This window comes from Quercus robur, chromosome 2, assembly GCF_932294415.1.
Source record: "Quercus robur chromosome 2, dhQueRobu3.1, whole genome shotgun sequence".
Lineage (NCBI taxonomy): Eukaryota > Viridiplantae > Streptophyta > Magnoliopsida > Fagales > Fagaceae > Quercus > Quercus robur.
The window spans coordinates 34,679,525-34,701,421 of record NC_065535.1 but is presented as its reverse complement, the minus strand read 5'-3'; the positions used below and the strand labels follow the sequence as shown (position 1 = coordinate 34,701,421).

Below are 21,897 nucleotides of genomic sequence, written 5' to 3'. Positions count from 1 at the left end.
AATTAGGAATGTTACCAGGAAAAGATGGTGCGCTTTGTATCACATGAGGTAAAGCAAAGTTAGTGCCTTTAATAGAAGGTTTCTTGGAAGAGAAAACATTCAGTTCGGCTGTGGCATAAAACCAGTGTTTTACGCCAGCCAATAAACTCCTGTCACGTGGACAATCTTAAGTTCCCACTTAAATCCCTCCCCAAACCAGTGTCCAAACAGAGAACGAAGAAAGAAGTCAGACAAAAGCTCAACACCACAGCCCTCCCTCTTCCATATTTACTTGCCCAAACCTCCACCACACCACACACTGGAGCTCATCGCCACAGAGTTCACTGGAGCTCACCACCACAAACACAAACCCAGTTAGAAGCAAACAACCAACCCCACCGGCCACCACCAAATATGACCACAGTGGTGGATGATCAAAGGGACTAGAGGGGGCCTAGGTCCCCCAAATATTTTGAAAAATATCAATTTTAATATATGATGTAATTATATTTACAACTAATTGGGAAAATACAACTTGGCCCCTTTATTTATTATTAAATTTCTAAATACCTTTTAGTGTAAGCATAGTCAACAAATAATTAAGTAATAATCCTCTCATTAATATATGTCAAAAGTGACGATATGTGTGTGTGTGTGTGTGTTAGGTTGTAAATAGCATTAGTTTTTTTTTTTTTTTTGGTGTGTAAAATGTAATAATATCTTTCCAAGTGTAATTTTTTTTTTCTTATTCCATGTAATTTTCAATCGTTTTAACCATATGTCTATAATTTATAATTGATTTAATTACAATAATTGGCTGCTAGCAAATTGTTAAAAAAAAACTATGTTTTATTTAATATTCAGATAACTTATAAATTATAGAGTAAACAATATACAATGACCTAGTATTCTTTTACATCTAAATAAATAGAAACATAAAATATAAAATGAATTCTTCAAAGCATTTTAAATATAATGATAATGATACAATTTTTTTTCTTCTTCTTGAGTTTTTTGTTGTTTAGATATATGGTTTATGTTAATTGTGGCCCCCCCAAATAAAACTTCTTGGCTCCGCCACTGCCTATACCCGGTGCCGGGTACAGGATATACCACCTCCTACTCTGCCACTGCTGTTTTTTTAGTGACATTGCTTGAGTTATGGTGCAAATGGAATATTCTAAGGAACACACTAGGTGTGTGTATATATATATATATATATATATATATATTAACCTTAATTTTGATTAGAATTGTACTGAAAAGGTTTTAAAATATATATATATATATATTTATATTTATATATAAGAAAAAAATACACACACAAAAAAGCCTCTATATTGAACTAGAATTCATTTCAAATCTCTAATTTTATTTTTTTTCAATTGAGTCCTTTTAATTTCAAAATTGTTCCATTCAAGCCTTCTAACCAATTCCATTAAAAATGTGTCATTAATTTTAAAATTATAAACAATATGAAAAATTAATAAAAATATATATAACAGAACACTGTGTTAAAAAATGTGCAATATACATGGCAATTAGTAAAGGTATCCATTTGGTGCAACCACTCCTAGTATCAAACTTTATAATATTAGCATGTGATATGATGTTATTTAGGACAAAAGTTTGGTGATTTCTTAATAAAATACAAAGATTTACGTGGTTCATTCTAACAGCATTCATCCATGGTGAAAGCCTCCTGACGGCTACATATTGTCCATTAAGTTCTTCAGTTTACAATGAATCTAATGTCGAGTTTATACACTATAGAATACTTGACCAACCCTAAACTAACCATAAAATAACCCAAAGTTAATTTGCTTACTTTATAAGTATATAGACTTACAATTGATTTGGGCCACAACATATCTAACACTCCTCAAACTAAAACTGAAAACTTAAGTTTGGAAAGTCTTTATAAAATAAACTTTTTTAAACAATGTAATTTTGTATTCTTGTATTGAGAGATTACATTAATATAAGATTAGAATAATGTAATATTATGGCGTAATATAATGTAACATCATGTTGCCCCCTAAGTTCTATTTCTCCGGTTCTCTTGGGTTTTAAATATTAAAATTAAGCTAATGGTCATGAGTTTGATATTTTGGTGGGTTTGAATTTTGATAATAGGAATGTGAAGCATGTGGGCATTTTTGTATGATTAACGAGTAAGATGCATTATTTGTTGATATTTGATATTATTGGATTTTAAATATTACAATTAAGCTAATGTGGTAATGGTTATAAATTTGATATTTTGGTGGGTTCGAATTTTAATAATAGGAATGTGAAGCATGTGGGCATTTTTGTATGATTAACGTGTAAGAGCATTATTTTGTTGATATTTCGGCTATGAATTATTATATTACAAGTTATTCTATTTTATTTATTTTAATCTTCCGCATGAACAAAGCTAGGATTTTAAGTTAGAAGTCGGATTATTAAAAAAAAAAAAATCAGAAAAGTTCAAATGAGCATCTATTTTGAATTAACAAACTATCATTAACAAAGAAAAAAACACAAAATCATTGTTTCATAATACATTATAATGCGATCATCTATTAACAAAGACAAAAATACTTCTATCAATAAAATAAAAAAAATAAAAGAAAAAGATAAAAACACAATACATCATTATTTTTTATACATTAGAGCATTCCCATTAGCTTGTACAAAAGTTCTTCTTTGTTTTAATATAAGAATTTTTTTATTTTATTTTACATACTCACTTTTCAAAACACTATACATTAGATTATTTATTTTACACTATATTTCAACGGAATTGGTTTACACTATATTTCAACAGAATTGGACAAAATGCTTGAATTGAATAAATTTGAAATTTATAAGACTCAATTAAACTAAAGTAAAGTTAAAGGACCAAAATAAATTTCAGTTAAACTTAGAGTATGTAATTTGCATTTTAGCCAAAAATTTATTTCAACGAATGCTATGGATTATAAATTTTTTAATTAAAAGATGTTACTATACATCTAATAAAAATAAGGACAAAGTTTAACTACAAAATTGGTTGTAACCTAAGGCTACAACATTACTCAATATCTTTTTTGTTAGGATATATGTGATTCACTTGTTAGGAACATATGTCACTATTTTATGTAATTAGCCAATCCTTTGACAAAACATACTTTATTTGTATTTGGGTAGATTTAGGATATGTTTAATACTTCAAGAAACTCTATTTCAAGATCAAGTGTTGAAGCCATGCAAGTCTGTCCAAGATTCAAGTCTGAAAAGTGCCTGTCATTAAAGCTCGACAGCTAGCCATCTATCGAGCTTGAAGAGCTGTTCCAGCCCGATTGCTCGACAGCTACTCGATAGATAGGCATCTGTCAAGGTTTATGAAAAACAGAATTTTAGTTCTGTTTTGATTCTAATATGTGATTATGTATTTGGGCTTTCTTTTCTCACAACCCTAGACATATAAAATGATTATTTTAAGGGCTGTCAAAGTGAACACAAGTTGCACAAGTGTTGAGAAAATTTTGTTCAAGCAATTTGTGACCGGAGACACAGTTTTGCCCTAGTTTATCATTCTTGTGAAGAAGTTGCTGTATTTGTGTACCATAGGGTTTTATGACCAAGCATCTTCTTGATTTTCATCGTTGGGATGAACTGAAGAACTTTGCAGCCAACAACATTTTCTAGTTGGTGATTGAAGTCGCGTATTGGGATTCGCACAATTGGTTAGTCACGTACTGGGAGTTGTGCATCAAAAGGAGAAATTATCACTATAGAACAAATCTAATTAGGTATTGGGATAAGGGTTCAACTATAGGTCAGTATAAAGTACTGAGATTCTTTTACTTGTAACCATTTGTTATGATAATAGTGGAATTTCGGGAGTGGTGACCTTAAAATCACTTTGTGGGGTTTTTGCCGTGTTGGTTTTCCTCATTCGTAAACAAATCACCGTGTCAATTTATTTTCCGCTGCACTTAGTTTAATTGGTAATTTGTTTGTGCTACCACGCATTTGCATGTTAATTTGATTAATTAATAAACTTGGCTAATTAATCAATTAATTCATCACAAGGGGTTAATACGTTTTGGTCTATCATTTTTATTGGAAGTGAATTTTGACAAATCCACCATTGGATTACATCTTCTTCTTATATCTTTCATACTTGCAAAATTCTAGAAAATTAAATATCAATAGCTATGTCATCAATAAATTGTTTAAATTGCAAGTTTTTGTAATTTAAAATCATACATAAAATATAATCTTATAGATTTTATAGTAAATAATATCCGATTGTCACAAAATTTAACATATGTATTAAGAGCGTAAAGAACATGTAATCCAACGGTTAGATTTTCAAAATATGCAGTAATGTTAATGATGTTGAGTAAAATTGTAGCCTTAAGCTACAACCAATTATAAAGCTAAACTATGTCTTAAAAATAATATAATTATAAAATTGATAAAAATAAAATACCAGTGTGTTAAAAAATATGCAATATACATGACAATTAATTAGGATATCCATTTGGTGCAACCTCTACTAGTATCAAACTATTATAATATTAGTATATCATAATATGATATTATTTACTACAAAATTTTGGTCTTAATAAAAAATGAAGGTAGTTTAATATCTACTTTGGAATTCTACTCATTAAAAGTTATGTAATTCTTAATGGACTTGGACATTGAATATAATGCAAAATGTGACAACGAAACAGTATTAACAACAACAAAAATATATATGATGATAAATTTTACCGATAAAAGGAAGTAAATTTGATTTGAATAAAGAGATTTAATTGCAATCACCATTGCATTTTTATATGAAAAAAAAAAATCAAGAACAATATATATATATATATATATAGAGAGAGAGAGAGAGAGAGAGAGAGAGAGAGAGGTAAAACTTAGAGAAAATCCGATTAGATTCTATAATTGAAATCCAATTTTGCGCCATGTATTCTAAATAATTTATTTTTAGAGAGAGTTTTATTTCTTAATTTTAGAGTCAAATGTGGGACCACATCATAAATATTCATCCAAATGAGTTATTGCGTACAAAAACCAAAGAGTATAGAATTAATAAACATTAAAAATTTTAAAAAATGAACAATTTACATTTTCTACCTAACAATAGTCTTACAAGACATTTTAAAGAGTTTTTTTTTTTTTTTTTTTTTTTTTTTTTTTTTTTTTTTTTTGAGGGGGAACTTGTTAAATAGTTAAAAAAAAAAAAAGTAGAGGTACTATGCATCTTAATGTATATTTTTGAAATATATTTATACATATACATGAGATTACAAGCTAGGTTTATAATAAAGCAGAGGTACTTGAGGAATTTGGGTGGTGGGTACCCTTATACATCCGTCCTCTATAATTGTGGCTTTCTTGTAAAGTCACCATGTGATAAGGGTATTTTCATAATAAAATCAAGATTCTTGAACGACAAAGCCCGTTGAGGAAAAGGAATTGTACCGACAATAAAGCTGACGGCCTCAAAGGAACTGTCGGATCCAAAGAAATCGTTGGTCTTAAAAGAATTGTTTGAGGCCTCATACCCTACGCCAGTAAGAGGCTGATGGCCACACACGGACGGATCCTTGCGAAGTTGACAGATGTATCTCTCTATTAGGCTGATGGATGACCCCGGCAGACAAAGAAGCATACCGACGGGTCCCACGTGGCCTTACATAGTCTACACGCATATTCTTATATGGACATCTTGTGTACCATGCATAAAGACCCTACCACACAATCCTCACTTTTCCCGATATGGAGAGTATCCCCAAGATCTTGGTGGCATTAACTCCGCCTTCTCTCTATAAGGAAAATCTCTACATTCCAGGGATTTAGGTCTCCTCCATATCACTATATTAGCAACAGGCCTCCTCCATTCTTAGGTACGTAGAAAATCCCTAGCTATCTCACTAAAAAGTACTTAGAGATTTCTTATTCATTGACTTAACCTTCGCAGGGTTTTTGACCTATACCCCATCGGTACCTTTTGTTTGGTTCTTGTTTTCTTATTCTTTAGGTACCCATTGATGCGATCAGGAGCCATTAACTCACTAACGATTTTTGTGTATCATCAGTTGGCATCGTCTGTGGAAAATGAGTGATTAGCCATATCACCGCTTCTAAGACAAAGAGTTGCATGGTCTAGACGTGATCAATGACTACCATAAACCAGGAGACGGGGAACCCCTCTAATGCTTTGGAGAGACAAGTGCAAACCTTGGCGGCAGCAGTTGAACTGCTCACCCAACGCAACCAAGAGTTGGAACAACAGCTAAACTAGAGGAACGAGTGACGTCCTGAAGATCAGCCCAATAGTCGGGACAATGAAGAACATAACAACAGTCACCTCCCAACAGGAGACCAGTAGGAGAGGGAAGACCAAGAAGAAAGCAATGTCTTCAGTAGGGGAGATAGGCCGGAAGACATTGACGGTCTGTCGGAGTTGGAGAGCAGCGCATGGCGCAAGACATGTAGATGATAAAGGAGAAGATGGACATGATGATGAATGCCATGAGAGGGTGGGTATCCACCAACCTAGATGAGCTAGTTCAGCGGACTGACTTACCCTTCACAGCGCAAGTAACTTCTTTCCCCCTTCTAGCCAAATTTCAAATGTCACAGGTAGAAGCATATGATGGGTCGCGGGACCTACTCAATCATCTAGAGTCATTTAAGACCCTTATGCACCTACAAGGAGTTCCGGATGAGATCATGTGCAGGGCATTCCTCACTATGCTCAAGGGACCAGCAAGGGTGTGGTTTAGCAAGCCAGCCCTCAATACCGTCTCTACCTTCAAGGAATTGAGCGGCCACTTCATCGCCCACTTCATTAGGGGGCCAAAGGTACAGGAGGTCCTCGACAAGCTTGTTGAACATCAAGCAACAGGAAGATGAAAGCTAGAGATCATATGTGACTCATTTAAACAAGGAGGTCTTTTTGATTGATGAAGCCGACGATAAAGTTCTAATCACTACGTTCATCAATGAGTTACAATCTGGAGAGTTCCTCTTCTTCATCTATAAGAATGACCCAAAGACAATGGCCAATATACTGTACAAGGCCACGAAATGGTAAAGACGCCATGATTGCTGAAGGGGGCAGGCTAAATAAGAGAGAAAGACAAGATGATCCCCGTCCCAACAAAGGAAGAAAGTTTGTCTAAACGAACGATCGGAGGGACAATCGAAGATTAAGACCTCCGACTGGGAGAACTATCAACTTCACACCACTAAATACCTCGCTAGATCAAGTCCTCATGCAGATAAGGGACAACGCAACACTGACTTGGCTGGACAAGCTGAAGGGCAATCCAAAAAAAAAAAAAAAAGGCCTAGAAACAAATACTGTTACTTCCACCAATGCTGTGGGCATGACACTTCTGAGTATTATAACCTAAAGCAGCAGATTGAAGCCTTTATTAAGCAAGGAAAGTTACAACAATTCATCAGGGGCGAAGAGAACCCACCAAGGAACCCCGAACCTAATCGACGGGTTGAAGAAAGTCCAAGGGCCCTGCTTTGGAAGATAAGGGTGATCATATGAGGAAGTACAATGGCTAGTTTCTCTAAGAAGGCGAGGAAGACATACTTGTGGATGGTGCAAAGTATCCAAATTTCTAGCTGACCACCTAAAATGACTAGGTTTGACAATCCAGTCATCAGCTACAAAAGAAAACGCCCGATGACTTCACCACCCTCATGACAATGCCCTCGTCATCAACCTATCGATAGCAGACTTCAACACACAACGAGTACTAGTGGACAATGGGAGTTCAACAGACATCCTCTACTATCCTGCATTCCAACAGATGATGATCGACAAGGAGCGTCTCCTACCTTCGGACACACCGCTAGTCAGATTTGGCAGTACCAAGGTCTTTCCTATCGGGACTATCACCCTACCAGTAACCATTGGAACGTACCCTTAGCAGCTCACTAAGGAGGTCAGTTTTCTAGTCATCGATTACTCCTCTGCCTATAACACCATCATCTAGCGTCCTACGCTCAACGTATGGAGAGCAGCCACGTCTACATACCATTTACTAGTGAAGCTCCCAACGGAGTATAGGATAGGAGAAGCACGTGGAGACTAGATGGCCACTCCTGACTGCTACATAGCTATGTTAGAAATGAATGATCATTTGCAGGCATTAAGCATCGAGGAACGATGAGTTGTAGTAGAACTAACAGAAGACTTAGAGGAGATCTCCCTGGACGACAACATCCCAGGTTGGATCATCCGTATCAGCACGTAGGTTGATCCTTCAATCCGCAAGGAGTTCACCCTTTTCCTAAAGAATAATCAGGACATCTTCACTTGGAGCCATGAGGACATGTCGATGATTAATCCAAGTGTCATGGTCCAAAAAAAATGTGTGCCCATCCTTCCCTCCTATTCGACAAAAGAAAAGGGTCTTCGCCCAAGAAAGAGATAGAGCCATAGCAGAAGAAGTCTGCAAGCTGCTGGAAGCAGACTTTATTAGGAAGGTATATTATCCTGAATGGTTGGTCAATGTGGTGATGGTAAAAAAGGCGAATGGTAAGTGGAGGATGTGTGTGGACTTTACTGACTTAAACAAAGTCTGTCCAAAGGACAGTTACCTACTCCCTCATATAGACCTCCTCATGGACTCGACGGCTAGACACCAATTATTAAGTTTCATGGATGCTTTCTCTAGGTACAACCAGATTAGGTTGGACGAAACTGACCAGGAGAAGACCTCATTCGTCACGAGCCAAGGGCTCTTTTGTTACAAAGTCATGCCATTCAAGTTAAAGAATGCAGGGGCGACATACCAAAGGCTTGTGAATAAAATGTTCATCCAGCAAATTGGGCGGAACGTCGAGGTATACATAGACGATATGCTTGTAAAGAGCATGAAGGAGGATTGTTACCTGGACAACTTTTGGGAGACGTTCGAAACCCTACGCCTTTACGACATGAAACTCAATCCCAACAAATGCGTATTCGGGGTATCATTGGGAAAGTTTCTAGACTATATGGTGTCACAAAAAGGTGTGGAGGCCAACCCCAACAAAATTCAGGCCATATTGGAGATGACACCCCCAAAGAACATCAAGGAGGTGCAATGCTTAAACGATAAGGTGGCAACTCTCAATATGTTTGTCTCTAGAGCGACAAATAAGTGCTTACATTCTTCAAAACACTAAAGAAGGCCTTCGAGTGGACTGACAAATGCTAGAAGGCCTTCTAGGAACTGAAGGCGTACCTTGTGTCCCCACCACTACTTAGTCCGTCTAAACCCGACGAAAAGCTCTCCCTTTACTTGGCCGTATCCCCAACGACCGTTAACTTAGCTCTCATTCGAGAAGAAGATCGCATATAGTTACCCGTCTACTACACCAGCCGAGCGCTCCCGGAGGCAGAAGGAAGGTATCCCCCTATGGAAAAGCTGGCCTTTGCCCTGGTCACGATCGCCCGAAAACCCAGGTCGTACTTCCAAGCACACACCATAGTGGTCCAGATGGACAAGCCATTTTGAAGGGTAATGAACAACCTAGAGGCAGCTAGACGGTTGGTCTTATGGGCAATAGAGCTCGGCGAGTTCGACATACTGTACTGATCGAGAACTCCGACCATGGCCCAGGCCTTGGCTAACTTGGTCACCGAATTCACAGAAAAGGAAGATGAAGACAAAGGACCAGCAACATGGATGATATGGACAGACAGTTCATCCAACCAATGCGCTGGAGGAGTGGGGGTTGTCCTACAGTCACCAGAAGGAGATTTAGTAGAATGTACGATTTGTCTCCAGTTTCCAACAACCAACAATGAAGCCGAGTATGAAGTGGTCCTCTTGAGTCTCGACCTGACTAAAGCAGCAAGGGCCTCATTAGTAGTCGTACACAACGACTCGCAAGTTATTGTCGGGCATATCAACGGAGACTACAAGGCCAAAGGAGAACAGATGAAGGAATATCTAAGCATAGTCAAAGGAAGGGTGAGCCAGAAGCTCTTGGCTAAATTTATGCAAATCCCGAGGGAAGAGAATGACCAAGCTGTCCGTCTACCCAAGACTGCATCTGCGGAACACATGGTCATCACCAGTCAAGTACTATCCTTCGCCCAATATTCCCCTGCCATTGATAAAATAGATGTACAGGTGATTTCCATGGGAGCCAATTGGACAACACCAATCGTCTTGTACCTTAAGGACGGGATGCTCCTAGAAGACCATAATGCTTCCTGCAGGCTAAAGGTGTAGTTGTCACGTTTCATACTAATTAGGGATGTCCTTTATAAAAGGGGTTTCTCTCACCCATACCAATGATGTCTAGTCCCTAACGAAGCAGACTACATCATGAGGGAAGTCCACGAGGGAGTATATGGAAACCATTCGGGAGCACACGTGTTAGTTTATAAGCTCATATGAGTAAGGTATTATTGGCCCACGATGTAGAAGGATACCTAGTCCTATGTAAAGGCATGCGACAAATGCCAATGCTTTACCAATATCACATGGTAGCCGTCAAAATAGCTGACCTTAATGAGCGCTCCCTGACCATTCACTCAGTGGGGGCTTGACATAATGGGACCCTTCCCCATGGCAATGCAGCAACTCAAGTTCCTCGTCGTGGGGATCGACTACTTCACTAAGTGAGTCGAAACAAAACCCTTGGCCACTAATACGAAGAAGAATTTCTAAGGTTTCGTTTGGAAAAGCATCATTTGCCGCTTTGGTATCTCTAGAGTCTTCATCTCGGACAATGGCAAACAATTCAACAACAACGCATTCAAAGACTTCTGCCAACAACTGGGAATCAAAAACCACTATTCATCACCCACCCACCCACAAGCCAATGGTCAGGTCGAGGTTACAAGCCGATCCTTACTCAAGATGATCAAGACTCGGCTTGAGGGGGCGAAGGGGATATGGTCGGACGAACTACCAAGTGTGTTATAAGCCTATTGAATGACGGGTCGCATGCCTACAAGCAAAACACCCTTCTTCCTTGCATTCGAAGGTGAAGCCGTCATCCCGCCAGAAATTGGGTTAACCAATTACAAGGTGGTCCACCATGACGAGCATAGGAACAAAGGGGGAATGTGACTACAATTGGACCTTCTGGATGAAGTTAGGATGATGGCTGAACAACAAATCACGCATTATTATCACCTAATGGCAAAGCACTACAATACCAAGGTCAAGCCTTGACACTTTTAAGCCGAGGATCTAGTCCTAAGGAAGGTGACGACAGTTACCAAAGACCTCACACATGGCAAGTTAGGCCCTAACTAGGAAGGACCCTAAAGAGTCATCGACTGTCGTAGAAAGGGGATCTACCACCTGGAGACCCTCGATGGACAAAGACTCCACCACCCATGGAACACTGAGCACCTACGGGGATACTACCAGTAGTGGATGACTACAAACTATGTTGTTTCTTTTCTTTTCTTTATGTTGTTAAAGTAGGATATTAAGTTTTTTTATTATTGAAATAAAACTCTTGAGAATTATCAGACACATTATCTACGTTTTTCTACATTATTTGTGCTTTTTAAGGATCTATCCTTTAAGAGATTGTCCACAAAAATTCTAAGTCCTACCTACAAGGTAGACGGATGACCAAGGATACCGACAAGTACCTAGTCACAAAAAAACCTGACTCCTACCTACGAAGTGGACAGATGACCAAGGATATCGATGGGTACCTGCTTACAAGAAAACCTAAGTCGTACCTACGGGGTGGATAGATGATCGAGGATACAGACAGGTACCTAGTCACAAAAACTCTAAGTCCTAGCTACAGGGTGGACGGATGACCAAGGATACCGATGGGTACCTAGTTACAAAAAACCTAAGTCCTACCTACGAGATGGACGGATGACCAAGGATACTGACAATACCTGGTCACAAAAATCCCAAGTCCTACCTAAAGGATGAAGACACCGATGGGTACCTTGATCTTGAAATTTATCAAGTCCTACCTTCGGATGGGCAAAACACCAAGAACATCGACGGGTGCCTTAGTCCGAAAAATCAATTAAGCCCTACCTTTGGAGTGAACGGATCACTGAGAACACTGACGGTTGCCTAGGTCCAAAAATTACTAAGTACTACCCACAAGCCTAAACTATTCTAAGTCCTAAGGAACAGACAAACGATCAGAACTATTGACGATTACATAGTCACGAACAAAAAGTATTACCAACGAGTATGCAAGTGCATAGACGTAGTCAAATCCTTATGAAGGATAGGGGGCATATCTGCAATTACAATAGGCAAACAAAACAAAGGCAACAAGCAATAAATAAAGGGAACGGATGAAAAAGCAGTAAATACAATAGAAACTCGATGAGGATAAACGTTTATACATAAAACCCAAAATAAGGCCCTCCATTGTCTCAATTATTCTTACAAAATATCAAAATAAAAGTAAAAGGGGCAAAACTAAGACAGTGGAACATTAGAAGAAGGCTGATCTTTAAGAGCAGACGGACCCTTCGAGGTAGACAAACCTTAGAGAGTAGTCGGATCGTCTGGAATGGTTTGGCCCTCAGGAACATGCTGGTTAACGGTATCAGCATCGACAGGCTCCTTTACTTCCTCCTCTACTATGTGAATAGTGCCGTCAGCTTTGTTCATGACAACATCAACACCACTGGGAGTTAGTGGGACGATGTCATCAATAACCATCTGAGACAGGTCTAGATGGGGGTAAAGGGCAGCCACCTGCTTAAGGTAGTCGTCGAATCCATCACCATAGAAGCCACCACACTCATCATAGTACGGCTGAGAAATCCGAAACCTCGCCATAGCGTCGGCCTTGGCTTGCTCCATTTGTTTGCGAAGGGCGGCCAACTCCGTCATCAAATTAGTGTTCGCCTTGGCCAAATCTTCACAGTAACGGGTCTCATTCTCCAATGAGGCAATCTTCGCCATCAGCTCAACGTTAAGAATACGGGTAGCTTTCTTGTATTGATCTAGCTATTTCGCTTTGTATTCGAAACACTTACGCTGCTGACGGACCACCCCTTCCTTGGCCTCACATCTGTCTTGAAGAGCCTTCATCCTCACCATTGCCTACAAGAAGATGACAGTTATAATAGGGAGAAATAAAAGAAAAAAGGAAAGTAAACCCGACAGATACTTACCCTTGCCAGGTCAAAAATGCCAAAAACCCCCAGGTCCTTAATGGCATACTCACCATATTCATCCAGGTCTGTGCCCTTGATGATTGAGTTAATCATTTCGACTGCATACTCTTTGTGGCTCACCAGTCTCTGGATGAGGCCAGAGACGACGGGGCCATGGGCCAACATAAGACCCTTGCCGGTGCTATGACAAGGAGGTGGGGGAGATTTCTACGACTGATCTTCTTAGCTTGCCTCGATAGATTGAGCCGTCGCCTTCTTAGCAGGACAGTCATCTTTGCCTACACCCTTCCTCTTGGGAGCAGCTTTAGAAGGGAGCATCACCTCAGGAACAGAAGCCGATGCTTCCCTCTACTGCTTAAGGTGAGCAGTAATGGAATTCCTCACCAAGGCCCTCTGTCTACCACTGTCCATCTCTGAAAAAAGATGGAGAAAGATATAACGAAAATGGATGGGCTAGAATAGACTGTTAAAAAGATAAGCAGTTGGACAAAAGGGAACTTACGTTGACGAGCAAAAACATCTAACCGACGGGCTTTGATCGTTGGCTCTAGACCACAACAGGAAGCATGAAGGGTGTCAAGCATGAAATCCTTCCACTTTCATTGCCCAAGTGGAATTGCACAACTCACTTGAGAAAACTCTCATATTCTTCACTTATTTTTGGATGGGCTTGGGTTGAAAACAAATCAGAAGCAGTAGGTTAGTTACATAATCAAAACTGATGGGATAAAAAAGAAAACAGACGCTGTCGACTCACCAGACTCATTTAAAACACCCCAAGTGTTATCAAACTCGTCAGGCATGCTATCCCATTCTTCAGGTTTACATACCCAGTCCACCCCCTGTACAAAGAAATACCTATTCTTCCAATTCCTATTAGAGTTAGGCATGTCTGATACCAACCTAAACGTCGGTTTCCTTGCCAGAAAGTGATAAATACCCTTTGACGAGTGTATCTGCTAAGGCCTATAACTGTAGAAAAACTTGTCAAGAGTGAGGCAACGGATGCCACAACTCAACTAGCCCCATATCACTTCGGCTCCAATGAAGATCCTCCACACATTTAGGGAAATCTGGCTGATGGATAAGCCTAAATAATTAGCAAGTTGATGGTAGAGCTTCGCCAGCGACAACCTCAACCCAACGGTGAATATAGCATTATACATGCCGACATCTGCTGTCCTACCCGAGTAACACATCTCAAACTTCCTTGGCAACTGTATGGGGATGTATTCAGGAATTTGATAACGGTTGCGGAGATTGTTGAAAACTTTCAAAGATATGGTTGGGTAGAAGTCATTCACCGTCCATATCATTGGAAGGAATAAGGGTCTATGACCACCACATTCTACTTCACCTACAGCCCGATCACCTTCCCCATGATCTTCTCCCTCATCGCCGTCAACTTCTTCTTCATCCTCACCCTCTTCCTCTTCCTCATTCTCCTCTTCTTCTTCCTCTTTATCCCTTTTTTTCGTCCTCCTCTTCCTCCCCGATAAGAGAATGGGCAAACGGCTCCCTTTCTAGGGACCATGTCAAATCCTCCATAGGCTCATGCCCTGACAGATAGATTTCATCGTAGCTTGCACCCTTACAGACTGACAACGACTGTTCACTCGTCGCTTCTCTATCACTTGACATCTATTCACCTATAAGCGACAGATGTATTCTAAGAACCTATTTGTGTAATGGGTCTCTAAAACGGACGATTAGCTAAGTTCAAAAAACAATAATTGAAATAGAATAAAGAAGACTTACATAGGAGGGAGTTGACGGTTGCTCACTGGCTAAGATGACGGATGTAGATAAGCACGGAAGCAATGACGGAATAGCTAAGAATTACAGCTCTCAAGAGATGAAAACAAAGTAAAAAGAGAAAACTAAAGAAGAGGAACTATTTATAGGGCGAATGAGCAAGGTATACGAAGCGACGATTTTGATTAGAAACGAGGCCAATCAATGAGTTCCATGTGTCACTTAGCATTCATTATAAACGTTATCTACCCCACTAATGACGCACTGTTCAATAAGGCAATTAATAACCATAGAAACTCTTATTTCTCCGAGACTCGTCAAGCATAGCTGACGAGACCACGGAGTAGGGAGAAGCTGATAAGGGTATTTTCGTAATAAGATTATGATTCTTGAATAATAGAGCCCATCAAGGAGGATTCGTATCGACAATAAAACTAACGGCCTCAAAGGAACCGTCGGCCCCAAAGAAACCGTCAGTCTCAAAAGAATTCGTTTAAGGCCTTGTACCTTACTCCAGCAAGAGGCTGATAGCCACATGCAGACGGATCCTTGCAAAGTTGACACATGCATCTCTCTACTAGGCCGACAGATGACCTCGACGAACGGAGAAGCATATCGATGGGTCCCACTTGGCCTTACGTAGTCTACACACATATTCTTATATGGAAACATCTTGCGCACCACGCACAAAGACCATACCACACAATCCTCTCTTTCTCGAGATGGAAAGTATCCCCAAGATCTTGGTAGCATTAACTCCGCCTTCTACCTATAAGGAAAATCCCCGCATTCCTAGGATCTAGGTCTCCTCCACATCACTATATAAGCAATAGGCCTCCTCCATTCTCAAGTACGCAGAAAATCCCTAATTCTCTCACTATAGAGTTCTTAGAGATTTCTTATTCGTTGACTTAACCTTCGAAGGGTTTTTAGCCGATAGCCCACTGGTACCTTCTATTTGGTTCTTGTTTTCTTATTCTTCAGGTTCCCATTAGTGTGAATAGGAGCCATAAACTCACTGACGATATTCATGCATCATCACCATGCAAGCTTGAGCGAGAAGTATGATAGGAGAAGAAGAAAGGAGGATTTACTGCTACTCTTCCTTTCTCTAATAATAATAAGCTTGCTCACATTCATTTGCATGGCTATTCTTCCGGTCCCAATACACATTCTTCCTTCGTCCATAATTATCTTATCTTTCCCAATTCTAAATCTCTCGCATCTCGAAATTCCACACAAAAATTGTTACCAAAAGTTGATAAAAAACAATTCAATCAAAATACTTGATAAGAAGAAAAGAATAGTGTATTAAAATAATTGTTAACAAACAATTTAAATTATTTGTAAAAGCGATACACCTGACAGTTAAATATGAAATCCAATTGACATAACAGCGATTTCTTGAACCCAACTTTTACTATGTATTATAATATATAAACTTAGAAGAGATTCATTAGCTATAGAATTTCAAATTGTAAATAGATTTCTAATTAAACCTCTTCTCAAAAAAAGATTTCTAATTAACCTAGAAATTATAAGAGGGGTTTAGTTTACCTCTAGTACTTTTTTTAACTGGGTATGTCCTTTTATTTTAAATATATAATGGCAAGTAGTAGTGAGTTTTAATTTCCATATTTTATTTAGTTAGTGAATAATATAGCAGTTTTTCATTAAAACAAAAGGAGATTCCAGTTAAAAATATACTGAATGTAAGTCAAACCCTTATAAAAGAAGGAAAATTATTGACAAAAAAGGTCTATTAGGAATAAAATGGTCACACTTGATAATGGAAGATGTTTTACCTCACCTTTATGTTGTAATTCAACGACTGTTTCTTAATAAAACTTACAGCTTCTTTCTTGAAAAAAACAAAAAAAAAAAAAAAAAAAAAAAAAACCAAAGTTGAACCCATTGCTCAAACCTAAAACATCAATGCCCCCTCTTCAACTTCTAGTTAGGATTTTCGTATGGGCGTAGGCCCGTTTTGTCACACGAACTCAAGGATCCACCAGAAGGTATGTCGGGGTAGTTTAAATTCCGTCATTTTTTATAATTTTTTTTAACAATTCCTTTAATACATGTGTTCGTGTATTTTTGATCTGTCAATGTACATATTTGTGTGTAACAATTTCATTTTCTGAAGCTCACTCGATCGAATTGCACTTTCTTGACTGAAATTCTTCAATATTTCACATTGAACAGAAAATTCTGGCATCTCCCACTTGTACACTCAACACTATTATAATGAAAATTGTTCATCAATTAAAAATAAATTTGTCGTGTAATTTTCCTGTAGAAATTATATGAACATAAATAAGCAACATAAAAATATTGTTCTTGGTTTCTGCCATTCTATATTTCTGACATTATGTAGGGAAGAAAATAAGGAAAGTAAAGATAACTTCTACATCCAACCAAAGCATAAGCACAACAAAACTAAGGAATGTAGAGTTTAAAGTGTATATTTATTTATGGAACTCCATAATTATCCAAAGATTACGCACACAACAAACATCTATATGAGATGAGTGGAAAGAGGTACAATACAATACAAATAAAAGCATAAGCGCAACAAATTATGCTAAAGAGTGCATAATTATTTATGGAATTCCATTACTGCCCAAAGAGTACATGCACAACAAACAATCTGAAAGTTTGAAAATCCAGATCCCTTGCACAAAGACTCAAATTCTTTCTTAGTTCTCTCTTGCCCTTCAAGGTTTAACAACATGGCATTGTCAAGTCTAGACACATATTGAGAAGCCTTACTTGACTCTGGTGCTTCTGGCATGAGTAGTTCAATAATAACTACCTTCCCATTATTTGGAAGTGCTTCATAGCAATTCCTCAAAAGTTTCATGCAATTCTCATCACTCCAGTCATGGAGTATATTCTACAAGAGAAAAACAGATAAATCAATGATTTCTTTTTAAAAAAATTTGCCAAAAAGTTCCACTTATTCTCTATTGTATCCAAATTCTACCTTAATCATAATGGCATCCCCCTTTAGGTACATTTTGAAACATATCTCCTCCGACATGCTCAACACCTGCATCAAATATGAGTTGTGCTCTTCATTTAGGAATCATCCATATGGATAGGCCACTTTGATACAATTTGAAGTCTAAGACAATAACTTCACGTGTATTTCTTTTCTTATATTTAAATATAAATTAAAGAATATATATTTAAAATTTAATAATTAAGTTTTTGCATTCATATTTTTCTAATATTTACATTTCAATTCATAACATGGTTAATTCACTTAATCTCTCTTGCAACATAATCAATATTAGCTTGGATTTTATTAATTTTAATTTTGAAAATTTTCTTTTTGTATAAACTACATTAACAAGTGCTATCAATGAAACTCAGTCAGCAATACATGAATTTCTAAAAGAATTAGTCAACTATTTTTAAATAATTTAGTTCATGACTTAGAGTATTTTTCTCCATTTGTAAAGGTTCTTTTAAATTTTATAGTTTTGAAAATAAATCCAAATGATCAAAAATTTTCACCTAAAATTTATATTATATTGTTTTATTGCTAATAACAAATTTCTCGGGAGTTCTTTTTGAGACTCAAGTAAATCTTCTATTTTTATTTTTTTTTAATGTCTTCTAATTTCCAAATTCATATTTTTCCTAGTATAATTTTATAATGAAAAATATTTACAAATGAAATAAAAAAAAATATAAAATATACTTATCAAATACACTATCATAGGTTTACTTATCAATAGAATCTCTTAATAATCTCAATACTTACAAGTGAAATCAAATTCATTTAAAATCAAATTTTCTTAATTTTTCACAAAAATTGTATATGTAGCATAATATATAAAAACAAAATAAACTTATATAACTTGATAAAATAAACTTGACACCATAAGTATAGTAAGTTTCTTAACCCTTTAATTCTTATTTTTTGTGTGTATTTTTATTTTTTTTAAATAATTTGATGAGTTTTTATTTTTTCATCTACTTCATTCTTCTTGATTCTTACTATATATCCCTCACTTGGTACCAAAAGCATAGTAAGTTTATAAACCTTCTACTAAATTTTTGTTTTCATTCCTGCAAAATTTTTTTTTTTTTTTTTTTGGGCGAGATTTTTCATGTATTATCATTATGAATTTTGAGATTTTACCATTTTCAGGGATGGTATTATTTATTGCAAAATAATATACGTATGTGTTTGTATTTGGTGATATTTTTTTATTTTTAATTATTTTATTTTATTTTTTGTTCTGTGGGTATAATAGTATGTATGCTTATTTGGGATAACTTGGAAGTCTATTGGAGTCTTGTGTAAAATAATAGTAATATACTATTATTATATGAAGGCTCTTATGGATGATGTATATGGTTGTTGTTTCAAAAGAAATTAACAAGAAGAAAGATACTGGTATTTGCTCATTGCTGTGTAAAGTAGGGAAATAACTCTACCACAATCATAGCCTTTCTTTTTTCTTTTTTAATTTATATTACAATAATGTCAATGTCAATGTCCTTGTAGGACAGTTGCAATATTTACTTTTAGTTGAAAATATACCAATGTCCCCCAACCCAGTCCCATCCCTTGTCATTTTGTAATGAGCACTTTATCCTATCCATTATTCTAAGCCACATGTTAAAAGACCTTTGTACATTTCGATAACAAACACATCACATGCATAATAATGAGCTTAATAATTGAGGGATTATAAAGTCGTTTGGGGGTTTGAAAAGCTTGAAAAAACAATTCCGTAAATTTGATGTAAAATAATAACAAATGAGGTAATTAAATGTTCATTATAAAAAGATAAGCAAGAAAATTGTTCTATTTAAAAAAAGAAAAAGGACATTGTAACTATCCCATACTTATGCGCAAGGAAAACTGCAATTTACACTACTTTTTAATTTAGTAATACAATAGGATTTGACCCTAAGTAGTTGCTAATCCTTAACAATTAATACTTCCTACCAAACCACGAAACTTGGGACATTCTCTTACACAAAATATTTAGGGAAAAATGGTTCAAACATTGGGATTAGCATAATATTATAATTATTTCAAAAAAAAAAATTTTTGACTAATCTGACATGAATAAATTTACTAATTAAGTAGGTTTTTAGTGAATTTCAAACACATTTCACAGTAATATTATTTGAATTAATCCTACTAAAGAAATTAGATATAATACCGGGATAAGATGGTGCACTTTGTGTCACATGAGGCAAATCAAAGTTAATGCCTTTAATGGAAGCGTCCTTGGAAGTGATCATACTCAAGCATTTCCCAGTTCCACCACCAACATCAACCAATGATGTTAGCCCCTCGAATCCTTGATACACCTCAAGAATTTTTTTCATGATTATTGTGGAGAGATCAGCCATTCCCTTATTGAATACCTCATTGAAAGTTGGATCCATGTCCATATACTGGAATATGGGCATTCCATGCACTTTCTTAAATTGATTTCCACCTTCAAGAATGGCATCCTTCATATGCACGCTAGAACGTAGAAACAAAATAAATAACAGAAGTTGATACAAAAATAGAATACCATTTTTTTTTTGACAATCATAAGCAATATTATTTTGATTTAAGTTTTCAAAAATGAACTTCACACACATATATACTTAGATTAAGTTAGAGTAAAAATTTTATTTTGTATATATATATATATATATATGTGTGTGTGTATATGTATGTATCTAAATATGGCAATCTATAATTCCCCCAAACATATTATTTATCAATGATTAATGATTTTTTTTTTTTTTTTCATTTGAGATAGGGTATTTATGTAAAATACTTTATGACTTTCTTTTATAATAATTTTATCGATCACAACAAATGATATTAACATTTGTGAAAAGAAATTACTAAAAAGAAAAATGATGTTTTGTTTTAATACTTATTGATGCACGAACAAGAAGACTCATGCATACCAGACCTCCCGCATCGCTCGTTGAGAAGTGAAAGCTGAAAAGGAAACCAAAGAACATCCATCCTCTTTTCTCAAAAAGAAGTGACATGCCGGTGTGAGTCCATAGAGTCTCTCGACCTTACCATCTTCAAGGGTGCGGATAGAGCATGTCAAGACGGAGTGACTAGCAAGGAGGCGCAACATGCGATCCAACCTAGAAGGCGCGTCGGAGTCATGTGTTGGAAGCTGAGAAGCAATTTCAGAAGGTGTCATGCAAGCAGCCGGGCCTGCTTCAGCAATGATCCCAAACAGGTTAAGCTCAATGGCTGCATTTAGGACCCAAGGAAATAGTTGTGTACTGGAGAATAGCATGGCCTGGAGGCATGCCTCATCCTCTTCACTAAGTGTTGGTGTAAGTGTAAGTACCTGGTTTTTTTTGGAACCCATGTTTGCTTATTTTATCACTTTCGTTTTTCCCTCTCCTTAAATAGGTCTTGCCTGATATTTGTTTTGTGGTGTGAACTTAAAACCAAAAGGCACAAATTTTTCCACATCCATCAGGTCAAACTTCAAAGTTGCAATGCAGTACCGTGGCCGCAGTCCACAAACGTGCTTAGAAATTTTGACATAATTAATTTTTTATTAGACACTCTTATCATACGCTACTTGATTTAGTAGTCGGCCAGTTCTTATATGAGTCCAAACAAGACTGCAATAATAAAGGTTAAATGATAAGTAAGCCATGGAGAATTGCAGTGCTGATTACTGACACGTTAAGACTGGCTTAGTTCTTGCAAAACATTCAACTTAATTGGATTCCCAGATCAGCTAACAATGCAGCCCACAGTTCAGCATCCTGGGCTCTTTTAAATAGGATATCTAGTTCTTTTGTTATGGGTTATTTTAGCAGAGCAATCACTTTGATGTATTTAATCCTAAATTGTACTTATCTCTGTTTTTTTAAATAAAATTCTTCATGTTGTTCATCAAAGAAAAAAAAAGGTCAAATGATAAGGAATATTAACAATTTGCATGCCCCCTTTTTTGACCCAGGAGGTCAAAAATCTGACAATTTGGATGCCCTTTTTTCGATGGAACTTTTATGTTATGAAA

At 36.8% G+C, this 21,897-nt stretch overlaps 1 pseudogene; it reads right to left on the bottom strand.

The window, feature by feature from the left end:
- Positions 1-17,315: 17,315 nt before the first annotated feature.
- On the bottom strand, positions 17,316-21,278 carry LOC126713468 (caffeic acid 3-O-methyltransferase-like; annotated as a pseudogene).
- Positions 21,279-21,897: the final 619 nt, after the last annotated feature.